The 12,683-nt window shown below is 37.6% G+C and overlaps 1 protein-coding gene across 1 annotated transcript in view; it reads right to left on the bottom strand.

Moving 5' to 3' along the window:
- Nucleotides 1-12,683, bottom strand: part of TCERG1L (transcription elongation regulator 1 like) — a 358,337-nt gene that overhangs the window by 312,922 nt on the left and 32,732 nt on the right. The gene's annotated exons all lie outside the window — the stretch shown is intronic.

The following is a 12,683-nucleotide window of genomic DNA, read 5'->3' as shown; positions in this document are numbered from 1 at the left end:
AGACTTAATTAAATTAAAGTTCAGGAAATTCTAGGTCTGTTACAGCTCTTTTGGGTTAGACTTAACTCAGATAATCCCCTGTGTATTTGTGCTCAATAATGAAAGAAAATGAGATACCCATATGTCAGTCAATCACTACTACAATTATATTTACTGGTAGGAGGGGATGAATATGATGAATGGAGAAAAGCATGGGAAGATGTACATAAATTGATGCAGAATGTAGGAAGAAGATCCAAGAAGTTGGGGGGTTGGGGCAGGTAGGTGGTGCAGTGGATAAAGCACCAGCCCTGGATTCTGGAGGACCTGAGTTCAAATCTGGCCTCAGACACTTGACACTAGCTGTGTGACCCTGGGCAAATCACTTAACCCTTTTTGAAAGGTCCAATAAGTTTATAATATACACAATTCATTTAATAAATTGTAAGTGGAAAGAAAATACACACATGAACAAATCAAAAGCAAACTCTTTCAAGACTATAAAGAACCAAGCATAGCTCAAAAGGGGAAAAAAAAATATGAGAAGACTCTCCCACAAAATCCCTTTGCAGATGTAGGAAATCAATATATTAATTTTAAACTTTACCAATATTTTGATTGGTAATTTTTCTTTTTCTTTTATTTTTTAAGAAATGTATATTCATAAAATGAGATGGATCTGCAGGAGAGGAATGAGAAGGGATGCGGTGGAAAATTATAGTGCTTTAAAAACGATGAATAAAAACCCCTTATTATAAAATAGATTTACTTATCTATCATAGGAGAGAATATTTACCAAGGAAAGGCACTGAGGAAAATTCCAGTTGAATCAGCTGAGCAAAGCTCCTTTTTTCTTATTGTTCATTGTGATTGTCCAAGCAAGCATCAAAGAGCTTCTAGGACTCCCTGTGGGTAATTTGGACTCAGGTTACTAGGAAGTAATATCAGTAGCCTGAATCTTCCCCCCACCCCCACCCCAAGCCAACCAAGATTAAGACAATCCCTCTACCATTTATGGGGAAAAAATAAGCCAAGTTGCATGGGGAAATTGAATATTGTTCCTACCATATGACACCTATAGGTGGTAGGTGCCTAAAACATTCTAAAGGACTTTCACCATTTCAATGACTTCAAGGCTGATTGGTCAATTCAGATGTCTGGCATTCAAAAATTATAATAATAGGCAACAATAAAGGATAAAGTGGAAAAAATAAAAGGAATCAAGAAAAGAAGAACAACAATGTGCAACAAACAATATAACAGTTCCCTAAGAAAGAATGACTGAACCTGTAAGAGTCTCAGCAAGGACTAGCCTCAGATCTAGTTGAATAGGTCTGTGTGGTGACTGATGCCAAATCATTGCATTTCACAATGAGTCTTTCAATGAAAAAAGGTAAATGTAAGCATGAATAGTATCTGGCATATGAGAAGCACAACAAAGGTGAGGCCACATACTTCCTAATCACCAATCTATATCCCAGGTCAGGGAGAATTGCCTCATACCTTCACTCATATTATGTTCTGTGGCCCACTACCAGGAGCACCTCTATTCTGGGAACTCCAGGGAGAAGAGATACAAAACCTTTATCTCATGAGCGACTTCTAAGAGAATGCCCTCCATCTTGGGGGACTTGGAAAATGTTTTTGTGTCCCCCTTATCGCCAGAAAATAAACTCCTTCCCAGCAAGCACACCTACTGGTCCTCCAAATCCTCCCTGGGGAAGAATTACACAATGAGCACTGGGCATTGTGCTGGCAATGATCTCAGAGGACCAATCAGGTTACATAAGAGTAAGCAAAATGACAGTGGTCTTGCTTTTTTTTTCTACTGCACAAGACAGTGCCTACATTTTTGTCATTAAACTGCCATTGGGATGATCTCTGAAGTCTGCAGCCACAAGGCCCCCATCTGATCCTCCTTCCCCCTCCCTCTGTGCTCTGTGTTTCTTCCTACTTCCCACTCTGCCAGGCTCAATTGCTACCTTTGTTCTGGGGCAAGGAAATTGGTACTACAATGGCCTACCATGATAAAGAATTCCCACAGATAGCAAAATTCCACTTAACTTCTAAAATTCCAAAGTAAAAAAAATTTCATAGGTTCCTTTAGCATGTATCCTTTAACGATAAAATTCTAGGCATTTGACTTTTTTGTTTTCTTTCTTTTGAAGTACTTTATGATATCCTCAATAACTTATTCTATCAATATGGATCTATAAGACTGCAGACTGCTGGTTCATCTGGATAATTATTTCTAAAAAGTCATTCGGAATGAAGCAATTCTCTCCTCATCCACATACTAATATAATTCTCTTAAAGTTGGGAGGTTTTTCTTTCTTTCTTTTTAAATTTCATTTGGCTTCCATAGAACATGAAGAAACAAATGGTCATGGGAAGTTTTTCTTCAAGAGAAACTGGATGCTCTTTCCTTGGAGTTTTGTAGAAGGAATCCATGCTTTACATTAAGATTGAGGTTGGATGTCTGTCATGGACCCTTCTATCTCTTACCAGCTCCACTTCTGTTTAATCAAGAGTGCAATCATGTTTCATAAATTAAATGCTTTTAGGAGTGAAGAACCAGGGATCTGAGATACTGTTTGCTCCAGTTAAGAGAGTGACTTCATCCATCAGTTTGGCTACATTCAGAATTGAATTTCTTAGAGTGAATTCTTATTAACCACACAAAGTTTGAGCTCAGTCTTTCCCTCATTCAAGTATTTGTTCTTGTTTTTTGTCCTTCATTCTCGAAGAGGACCATGACATCGGGGTGATATCATGACTTGCACTGAGTTGGATTTGAGTGAGGGAGGGCTGTACAGGGTCACCAACCCCACTCTCTCCTCCAGAGCCATCTGGGTCCAGTGGAAAGATATACATCAGGATGGCTGGAGATTGCTCAGGATTTTTGTTTTGTTTTGTTTTCTTAAATAGTAAACATGCTTTGGGTACATGATTTAGACATAAAGGGTGAAACCATACACAAATTAGGAGAGGACGGAATAGTTTACATCTTAGATCTATAAAGAGGAGAATAATTTATGACTAAATAAGAGATAAAGAATAGCATGAAATGCAAAATGTATCATTTTGAATACATGAAATTAAAAAGGTTTTGTACAAAGAGAAGCAATGGAGCAAAGATTAGAAAGAAAGCAGAAAGCTGGGGAAAATTTTTACAGCCAGTGTTTCTGATAAAGGCATCATTTCTAATATATATATATATATATATATATATATATATATATATATATATATAGAGAGAGAGAGAGAGAGAGAGAGAGAGAGAGAGAGAACTGAATCAAATTTATAAGAACACAAGTCATTCCCCATTTGAGAAATGGTCAAAAGATGCAAACAGTTTTCAGATGAAGAGACCAAAGCTATCCATTGCCAAATGAAAAAAAAAATGTTCTAAATCACTATTGATTAGAGAAATGCAAATTAAACAACTCTGAGGTACCACTTCAAACCTATAGGATTGGCTAATATGACAAAAAAAAAGGAAAATAATAAATGTTGGAGAAGCTGTGGAAAAATTGGGACACTAAAACATTGTTTGTGGAGTTGTAAACTGATCCAACCATTTTGCTGAGCAATTTGGAACTATGTCCAGAGGACTATGAGACTGTGTATGCCTTTTGACCCACCAATACCACCACTAGGTTGAATAAAAAAAAAATCATAAAAAATGTGAAAAGGACCCACAGGGAAAAAAAAAAATATTTCTAGCAGCTGTCCTGATGGCAAAAAACACTGGACATTGAGAGAATGACCATCAATTTGGCAATGGCTGAACAAGTCGTGATATAGGAATGTAATGGAATACTATTGGGCTATAAGAAATGATAAGCAGACAGATTTCAGAAAAACCTGGAAAGACTTAAGTGGACTGATGCTGAATGAAGTGAGAAGAAGCAGGAGAACATTGTATGCAGTAACAATAACATTGTGCGATGATCAGCTGTAATAGATTTAGCTCTTCACTAATAAATTTAGCTCTTCATGCAATGATCTCGATAATTCCAAAGGATTCATGATGGAAAATGCTCTCCACATCCAGAAAAAGAACTGTGGAATCTGAATGTAGATTGAACCATACTATTTTTACCTTTTTTTTTCTTTTTTGAGTTTTTCCCCCCTTTTGTTCTGATTCTTCTTTTATAACATGACAAATATGGAAATATATTTAATGTGATTGTACATATATAACCTATATCAGACTGCTTTCTATCTTGGGGGGGAGAGAGAAAAAAATTTAGAACTCAAAATCTTATAAAAATGAATGTTGAGGGGGCGGCTAGGTGGTGCAGTGGATAAAGCACCGGCCCTGGATTCAGGAGTACCTGAGTTCGAATCTGGCCTCAGACACTTGACACTTACTAGCTGTGTAACCCTGGGCAAGTCACTTAACCCCCATTGCCCTGCAAAAAAAAAAGAATGTTGAAAACTATCTTTATATGTAACTGCAAAAGAATATATTATTAAGATAAAAATTAATAATGTCTTATTTAAAGTTTTGAATTCCAAATTCTATCCCTCCTTTCCCCCTCTGCTACCCCTTGTCTAAGGCAGTAAGCAATCAGTTATTGGTTATACATATACAAATATGTAAAATATTGCCATATTAGTCATTTTGTATAAAAAACTTAAATAAAAGAAAAAATGGAAATGAAAAATAGTATGCCTCAGTTTGTGTTCAATCAATATCAGTTCTTTCTTCGGAGATGGATATTATGCTTCATCATTAGTCCTTTAGTATTGTCTCAGATCATTGTATTGCTGAAAATATTTAAGATATTCACAGATCTTCACTGAACAATATTTTTGTTACTGTGCACTGTGCACTGTGCACAATGTAATACTGGTTCTACTCACTTCACTATACATCAGTTCATATAAGTCTTTCCTGGCCTTTCTAAAATCACCGTGCTTGTCATTTCTTGTAGCACAGTACTATTTCATCACCATCATACACCACAGCTTGTTTAGCCATTCCCCAATGAATGGGCATTTATTTGATTTCCAATTCTTAGCAACCACAAAATTCTGCTAGAAGTCTTTTTGTACAAGTAGGTCTTTTTTTCTCTTTTGGTGATGTCTTTGGGATATAAACCTAGCAGTGGTATTGCTGGATCAAAGGGTGTGCACAGTTCTATGGCTCTTTGGGCATAGTTCCAAATTGCTTTCCAGAATGGTTGGATCTTTTCACAACTCCACCAACAGTGGATTAATGTCCAAATTTTCCCACATAAGCTCCAACATAAAATATTTTCCTTTTTTGTTATATATGCCACTCTGATAGGTGAGATGAAACCTCAGACTTGTTTTAATTTGCATTACTCTCATCAATAGTGATCTAGAACATTTTTTTAATTTGACTATAGATAGCATTGAATTTTTGTCTGAAAACTGCCTGTTTATATTCTTTGACCATTTGTCAATTAGGAATGATTTGTATTTTTATAAATTTGATGTAGTTTATATATATACACACACACATACATATTTGAAAAATGAGATCTTTATCAGAAATTCTTGTTTCAAAATTCTTTGCCAGTTTCCTGCTTTCCTTATAACCTCAGTTGCATTAGTTTTGTTTGTGCAGAAACTTTTTACCTCTATATAATCAAAATTATCTATTTTACATTTTGTATTGCTCTCTGTATTTTCTTTGATTCTAAATTCTTCCTCTGTCCATAGATCTGACAGATAAACTATTACTTAGTATTGCCCTTTCTGTTTAAATTATGTACCCATTTTGACATATTTTAGTATATAGCGTGAGATGTTGGTCTATACCTAGTTTCTGGATGGTACTGGATATTTAAGGTTATAGGGATGATTAAGTGACTTGCCCAGGGTCATTTAGCTAGTGTTTGAGGTGAGATTTGGACTCAAGGCCTCCTGACTCCAGGGCCATTGCTTTATCCACTGCACCATCTAGCTGCCCCACTCTCTTCAGGAACAAAGGTAATGTAGGTGAAAATGTAGTCCTCACTATGGAGGATGGATTGATATTCCAGTTCTTGCTCTATTTTCTCACTAAATATGCAATTGAAAAAGCTAATTAGGTTAAGTGATACTGGAGGGATAAGCACTCCTTCACTTGATTAATCTGTGATAGTGAAAAGATATTAATTGGTGATTTACAATGGGGAGCACAATGGCATGGAGGCTAGAGAAGACAACATTAATTAAAACTCCATAGCTCCTTAGTTACCCTAGATACTTGAAAGGAAGATGTAGCTCGACTTAGTCTGAGGAGCCGAACTTTCAGTATAAATGAGAGTTGGGATCACAGTTCCAGAGACTATATTGTATTACAGTAGAAATATAGACTCTATTATGTAAAGAAATGTAGTCTGTTTCCATTTTCTAGATTAGGGAGTTGAGAGCTGCAGCTCACCCAAGGGCCCACAGATAGTAAGGAGCAAATCTGGATTTTAAAGCCAGGTTCTCTGACTCCAAAACCAGCTCTCTTTCCACTGTTGTTAGGTTCCTTCCAACTATAAATTTATGATCTTAGGATACTGAATACAAAAATTCAACCAATTAAATTGTGGAAACTTAGAATTCTTTTTTTTTTTTTAGCTAAAATGACTTGACTTCCAAGAAAATGAGAAGATTGAAAGAAACCAGAAACAATATTCATTTACCATCAACTAGGAAAGAGTGGTAAAACTGGCGTAATAGTGGATAGATATGACTGGTAGAAATATGGAGAATAATAAATGTTTAATTGGAATAGGGAAAACAACCCCAAGATCATGTTTGTAATACAGTGAAATGTTGGACCAAAGCCACCAATTCTGTACATCTTGGCCCTATGATGTCATCATAGTCATTCACCTGAAATCTGCACACAATTGTTGGTATATTTCTGCCCTCTGCACAAAGCCGGTCTAGTAATGGAACTCTGACCAACTTAAACCTATATAGATATAGGAATTGATTTATTGTTCGCAATTTCAACCAGTGATTATGATGATGATTATGAGCATGAGCATGAAGATGATGATTGTGATAATGATGGTGCTGGTCTTGGTTGTGCTCGTGATGATGATGATGGTAACAAAAACAATTCCATTTACATTGTCATCGTCCCCTACCCAACAACCTGCAGCAAAGAGGATGATCTCAGCCTTGGCTCTGGGCTTCTTTCATGACTCACATGTAGACTGTGACCAGATTGAGTGATGTTAGCCATCCATAGGCCATATGTGAAAAGGAGTAAAGTTCCCAACATCTCAGAGCATTTATTCTAAAAGCTTCTATCTACTGTTTGAGTAAACTGAGCTTGAAATGAGGAATAAAGGGTAGAGGTTACAACTTCTCTTTCCTTAAAAAAAATGTTTCAAGAAGGGAATCTTTATGGAGAAGAGATTGCTACTGGATTCTGAGAACATTTGGCTTTGTTGGCCAACTGGTCTCCTTCTTCATTCAGGGGAAGAGAAGGAAGGAGGAGAATAGAAAACAAAGGGAAAGGAGAGGATGTTATTAATTTGAGTCAGGTTTGGCTCAAAGTCTAAATCTTTTTCAAATTATGACTCAAACAACATGATGATTGTGCTTTTGCTCCAATATTGCTTCAATAAACTTGACTTTAACTTGAAGATTTCTCATTCCAGGAGAGAATCCATTTTGAGAGTATCTAATTCATGCCTCTTTACTTTCTAGGATAAGACATTGAAGCCTGTAGATCTGAAATCACCTACTCGAAGGGGCAATGGCCTTGACAGTGGCAGAGCTCTGAGAAACCTGCAGGGCTCCAGACCCTCCATGCCTCCTTCTTTTTATTACCCCATGGTTAAAAGTGTCTTTGTCCTTCATGGTGAGCTCAGTGGCCCCTGTTAGGAAAGATTTCATTAAAAATAAAAAGGGGACTTACATAATTTTTACTTTTTTTATAAAGAAAAGGACATTATTTAACACTGAAATTTTGCCCTTGGCCTATAGGGCAAGATCCATGCTTTAGTATGCTCTATATGACTTTAAGAATAAATCTTTAAAGGGTATAATTCTAGAGTTCAAAGATGGCACAGTATGTTAAATAAACAAGAGAATAACTGGTGAGAATCTTTCTGTTAGGAAGAAAACCTAATTTGACAAACACCAGCTGTTGCTCTCTCTGTGCTGAGCTATGTATTCAAAAATATAAACAATCATTAGTTTATTATGTCTCTTTAGCAAATGCTTTCAGCTCATGTGGCATCCTTCAGGCAACACGCACCAACTGGTGACTCTTACTGAAAAGATGACTGTTTGATCACCAGAGCCCTGGTGTTTGTACAACAGGGTTCCTCATAGCATGGGCTTATTGACTTAGAGGAACCTCTTGCCTGCAAAGAGCATTTATAACTCTTACATTCAAAGATATTAGGGAGTGGCAGCTAGGTGGCACAGTGAATAAAGCTCCAGGCCTGGAGACAGGAATACCTGAGTTCAGATCCAGCCTCAAAAACTTAACACTCACTAGCTTTGTGACCCTGGGCAAGTCACTTAAAACTCATTGTCCTGCAAAATAAATAAATAAATAGATAAATAGATAAATAAATAAATAAATGAATGAATGAATAAATGAATAAATGAATAAATAAATAAATAAAAATTAAAAAAAAAGTACACTCTAGTGGGGAAAAACAGTGGAGAGCATTTGGGTGAAGACAAAGGTATTGCAGAGAGAGGCATGTCCGGTATGTGAGTGATATCAGAAACTCGAGACATTCCTTCACACAAATAATCTTCTGTTCCTGTCTCCTTGAGCATGCCAGTGAGTTTATGGACCATATTTTCCTGTACAACAGGAAATAAGAGACTTTATACTTTGTTAGACTCTTGTTTAGAGGGAACTGGTATTTTTTAAATGTATATGGGTGTTGAAGTTTCAATATAAGCATATATATCATAAAAAGGGAAAAGGACCCACATGTACAAGAATATTTAAAGCTGCTCTTTTTGTTGTGGCAAAGAATTGGAAATTGAGGGAATGCCCATCAATTGGGGAATGGCTGAACAAGTTGTGGCATATGAATGTAATGGAATATTATTGTGCTGTAAGTAGTGATAAGCAGGCAGATTTCTGGGGAAAAATAAAAAACCTGGAAAGACTTAAGTGGACTGATGCTGAGTGAAGTGAGCAGAACCAGGAGAACATTGTACACAGTATCAACAACATTGTGTGATGATCAACTGGGATAGACTTGGCTCTTCTCAGCAGTTCAATGATTCAAGATAATTCCAAAGGACTCATGATGGAAAATGTTCTCCACATCCAGAAAAAAAAAAGAACTGTGGAATCAGGATGCAGATTGAACCATACTTTTTCTGCTTTTTTCATTTTTTTTCATTTCTTTTTTGAGATTTTTCCTTTTTGTTCTTATTCTTCTTTCACTACATGACTAATGCAGAAATATGTTTAATGTGATTGTACATATATAACCTCTATCAGATTGCTTGCTGTCTTTGGGAAGAGGGGAGGGAAGGAAGGGAGGGAGAAAAATTTAGAACTAGAAATCTTGTAAAAACAAATGTTGAAAACTATCTTTACATGTAACAAGAAATAATAAAATACTTTCATGATAAAAATATAAGCATATACATATACATAAATGAATACATACATATACTCTTGAATTCTAGGTGATGCTGAAATTGTCACAAACCCAAATTTTTAATAAAAGAAAATTAAAGTCCTGCTTTAAAGCTATCTATAAAAGAATTTGATCTGGAAGACATAAGGGCTATATAGAAAATGATCTGGCCTAAAATGTAGGTTTGGGAACATGCTGAGTTCTTTAGGAGAATGTATAAAAGATCCTAATATCTTGAGTAGATGAACAGAATCTAGGCTATCCCGTCATTTATAGACAAGAAAATTAACATCAAGAGGTGACTTTGCTTGTCCAAAGCACCCGAGCTAGACTTTAGACCCAGATCCTTTGACTCCTAATGCAGGGCTCTTCCAAATATACCACACTGTCTCTATCCAATCTGTGTCTCTAGTAGAACCTGGCACTCAGCATAAACTCTGTAATACGCTCCAACCAGTGGTCACTCAACCCTCTCCTGAATGTTCCATCAATGAATTCATCACTATCTTGTGAAACAGCCCATGTCATTTTCATACAAGTCAAATTGAAAAACATCATTCCTTATAGCTGATCTGAAACATGACTCCCTGTAGTTTCTCCACTGGCCCTGGATGTGTTCTTGGAGGAACCCAGAATGAATCTATTTCCTTTCTTTGAAATAACATCCATTCATATTTTTAAAAACTGTCTTTCAGTCATGGTCATTTGTTCAACAGTAATGTCTAAATTGACTACTATGCAATGAAGACTAAAGAGATATTTAAAATGCTATCCCCATGTCCCTGAATCTAATAATCTATCAGAATTATGTCTTGCTTTTTAGTGTATTATCCAGCATCTTAACTTTCAAATGTTTCAAATTATTCAGGCTAAGCATTCCAATGGAAGGAAGGAAGGAAGGAAGGAAGGAAGGAATAGAGGGAAGGCATAACAGGTGGGATGAAGTACATAAAAGATACTTCTCTCTGGGAAATTTTCACCCTCATCTCCCTGGTCTATCACATTTTACTTTATGGAGGAAAAAGAAGAACTCTCTGGCCTCCACAATTTGAGTCAATGCAGTTGAAGTTTTCAATAGTTTTCACTTCCGCTAACAGTTTCTCAGTGAAGGATACTTTCCTGTAAAATGATTATATTGGCAAACTTTGCTTCTAGTCATACAAATTTGCAAGACAGGAAAAAATGAGCTAAAGATAAATCTCATGCCAGTGGTATAATAATTCAACTCAAAGTAAATGAAAGAAAAAAATCTACCCATGCCAAAGGGAAAATGGAAAATATTTTCAACTGCTGACTTTAGACAATTAATCGTGCATAGGAGCAGATGGTGGAGTTATCTGAGTGCCATGAACTCTTCACCCTTCTCAAGTCATATCTAGGGTGCTCTACTTCAATATCTTTGGGCTCAAATTTATGTGAGGCAATCATATATAAATGATACCACTCAGCCTGTTCTGTTGGAGTGTCGTCATAGTAACCTCACAAGGATTGGAGCTAAAAGGGCCCTAAGTGATCAACTTGCCCAACCCCCTCATTTTATAGAAAAGGATGCTAGGCTCCAGGGAAGTGCAGCGATTTGCACCAGATCATACAGCTTGTAAGTAGGAAAGCCAGTTTCTGCACACCATGTAAGTAGAAAAGCCCCAGCTGCAGATCCAGTGTCGTTTGATACTCTACACTGTTCTTCAATGTCATTCCATTCCATTTAATACCCATTGATCGAACATCTGTTTAACATCAAGTATCATGCTACTACACAGGATAGAGGGATATAACCTGATCAACCCCTCCTCCTAAGAAGCTCTCATCTCCTTGGAGAAAGAAGGGAATTGCAAGCAGATGGCTAACCCCCAGTGTGATAGATTATTTTCTCAGAAAGCTCTTCTTCTGAATGTCTTTACCACACACTTGCCATCCTCTGCTATTTATGGCTAACTCCTGGGGACACTATAACTCAAATCAATCTCTTTAGTATCCAGTGGTCCCAGGCCTGAACAATCTTCCATTGCCGTGGGTCCTGGGAAGAGAAGTATGACACTGTTCATTCCTCACTGATATTTCAGGATCATCCCTCTGATATCACAACTCAATGACCTTTTTCTTCTGCCATTAGGGCTACTCTACCCAAATTTGTCACCTGTCTCTAGCCTTTGCTTCTGCTGCACTCTGGCCTCCATGTCATCCTTCTTCCTTGCTCAAATTGTTCTAAACCTGACTCACTGCCTCAGTCTCTGACTCAACGTTTTCCTGCCCATTTGGGAACTTCAATATGCACACCAGTATCACCTAAAGTAAAAGGATCTCCCCTCTCAGCTCATCCCACCCCAGGCTTTACATCTTCCATACATATCCCATTCAAGCCTCTTCAGGAGATGTTCCCCTAGATCTCACTGGGTTGGACCAGCTCTACAGTCTTAAAGTCTCATTGCTCTCTCTTATCTGCCTCTCCTTCCACTCTGCTTCACTACATTGAAATCAAGTGTTGGTCATCACTATGGACACCAGGCCTTTCCCCTCTCCCTCTTCTCCAGATAGATCACATTCTCTGGGGAAATAGTCTTCCTTTCACTATCAGTTTAATAAAGTCTGCCAGCTTTATTGAAGTACAGAATTTTAGATGAGCCATGGACCTCAGTGACTATACACATGTCCAAATGCCTCTTATGATATGCCCAAGAAGAGGGCATCCAGCATCTGCTTGAAGCCATTCAGGAAGAGGAAAACCACTAAAGTCTTGAGGTCCACCAAGTCCTTTGAACAGCTCTCCCCGTGAGGAAGCTTCTGAGCACTCAGTCCCCCATTGCTTCAGTCGCCGCCCTCCCAGGACAAACAGAGGAAGTGCAATGATTTGGGCATGAGGTTGACTTCCAAGTACCAGAGAGTGCCTATCAGGCTCCTTTGGCCCGTAATGACCACTCTCAATTCTCTGGATTCAGTAGCAAGTTCTTAAGGCCCTTGACCAGCCTGATTGCCCTCCTCTGCACATCAACTCATTTGTCAAGGCTTTCCTCAACTTCAGGACTCAGAACGCACCCGTCATCGCAAAGAGGTCTGACCAGAAAACAGGCAAGCCAGATTCTCAGCCCCTTAGGCTTGTAAACAGCCCTTCTCTTAATA

Source organism: Dromiciops gliroides, chromosome 2 (genome assembly GCF_019393635.1).
Source record: "Dromiciops gliroides isolate mDroGli1 chromosome 2, mDroGli1.pri, whole genome shotgun sequence".
Classification (NCBI taxonomy): domain Eukaryota; kingdom Metazoa; phylum Chordata; class Mammalia; order Microbiotheria; family Microbiotheriidae; genus Dromiciops; species Dromiciops gliroides.
Note: the sequence above shows the minus strand (reverse complement) of the source record. Positions and strands in the feature narration are given on the sequence as shown.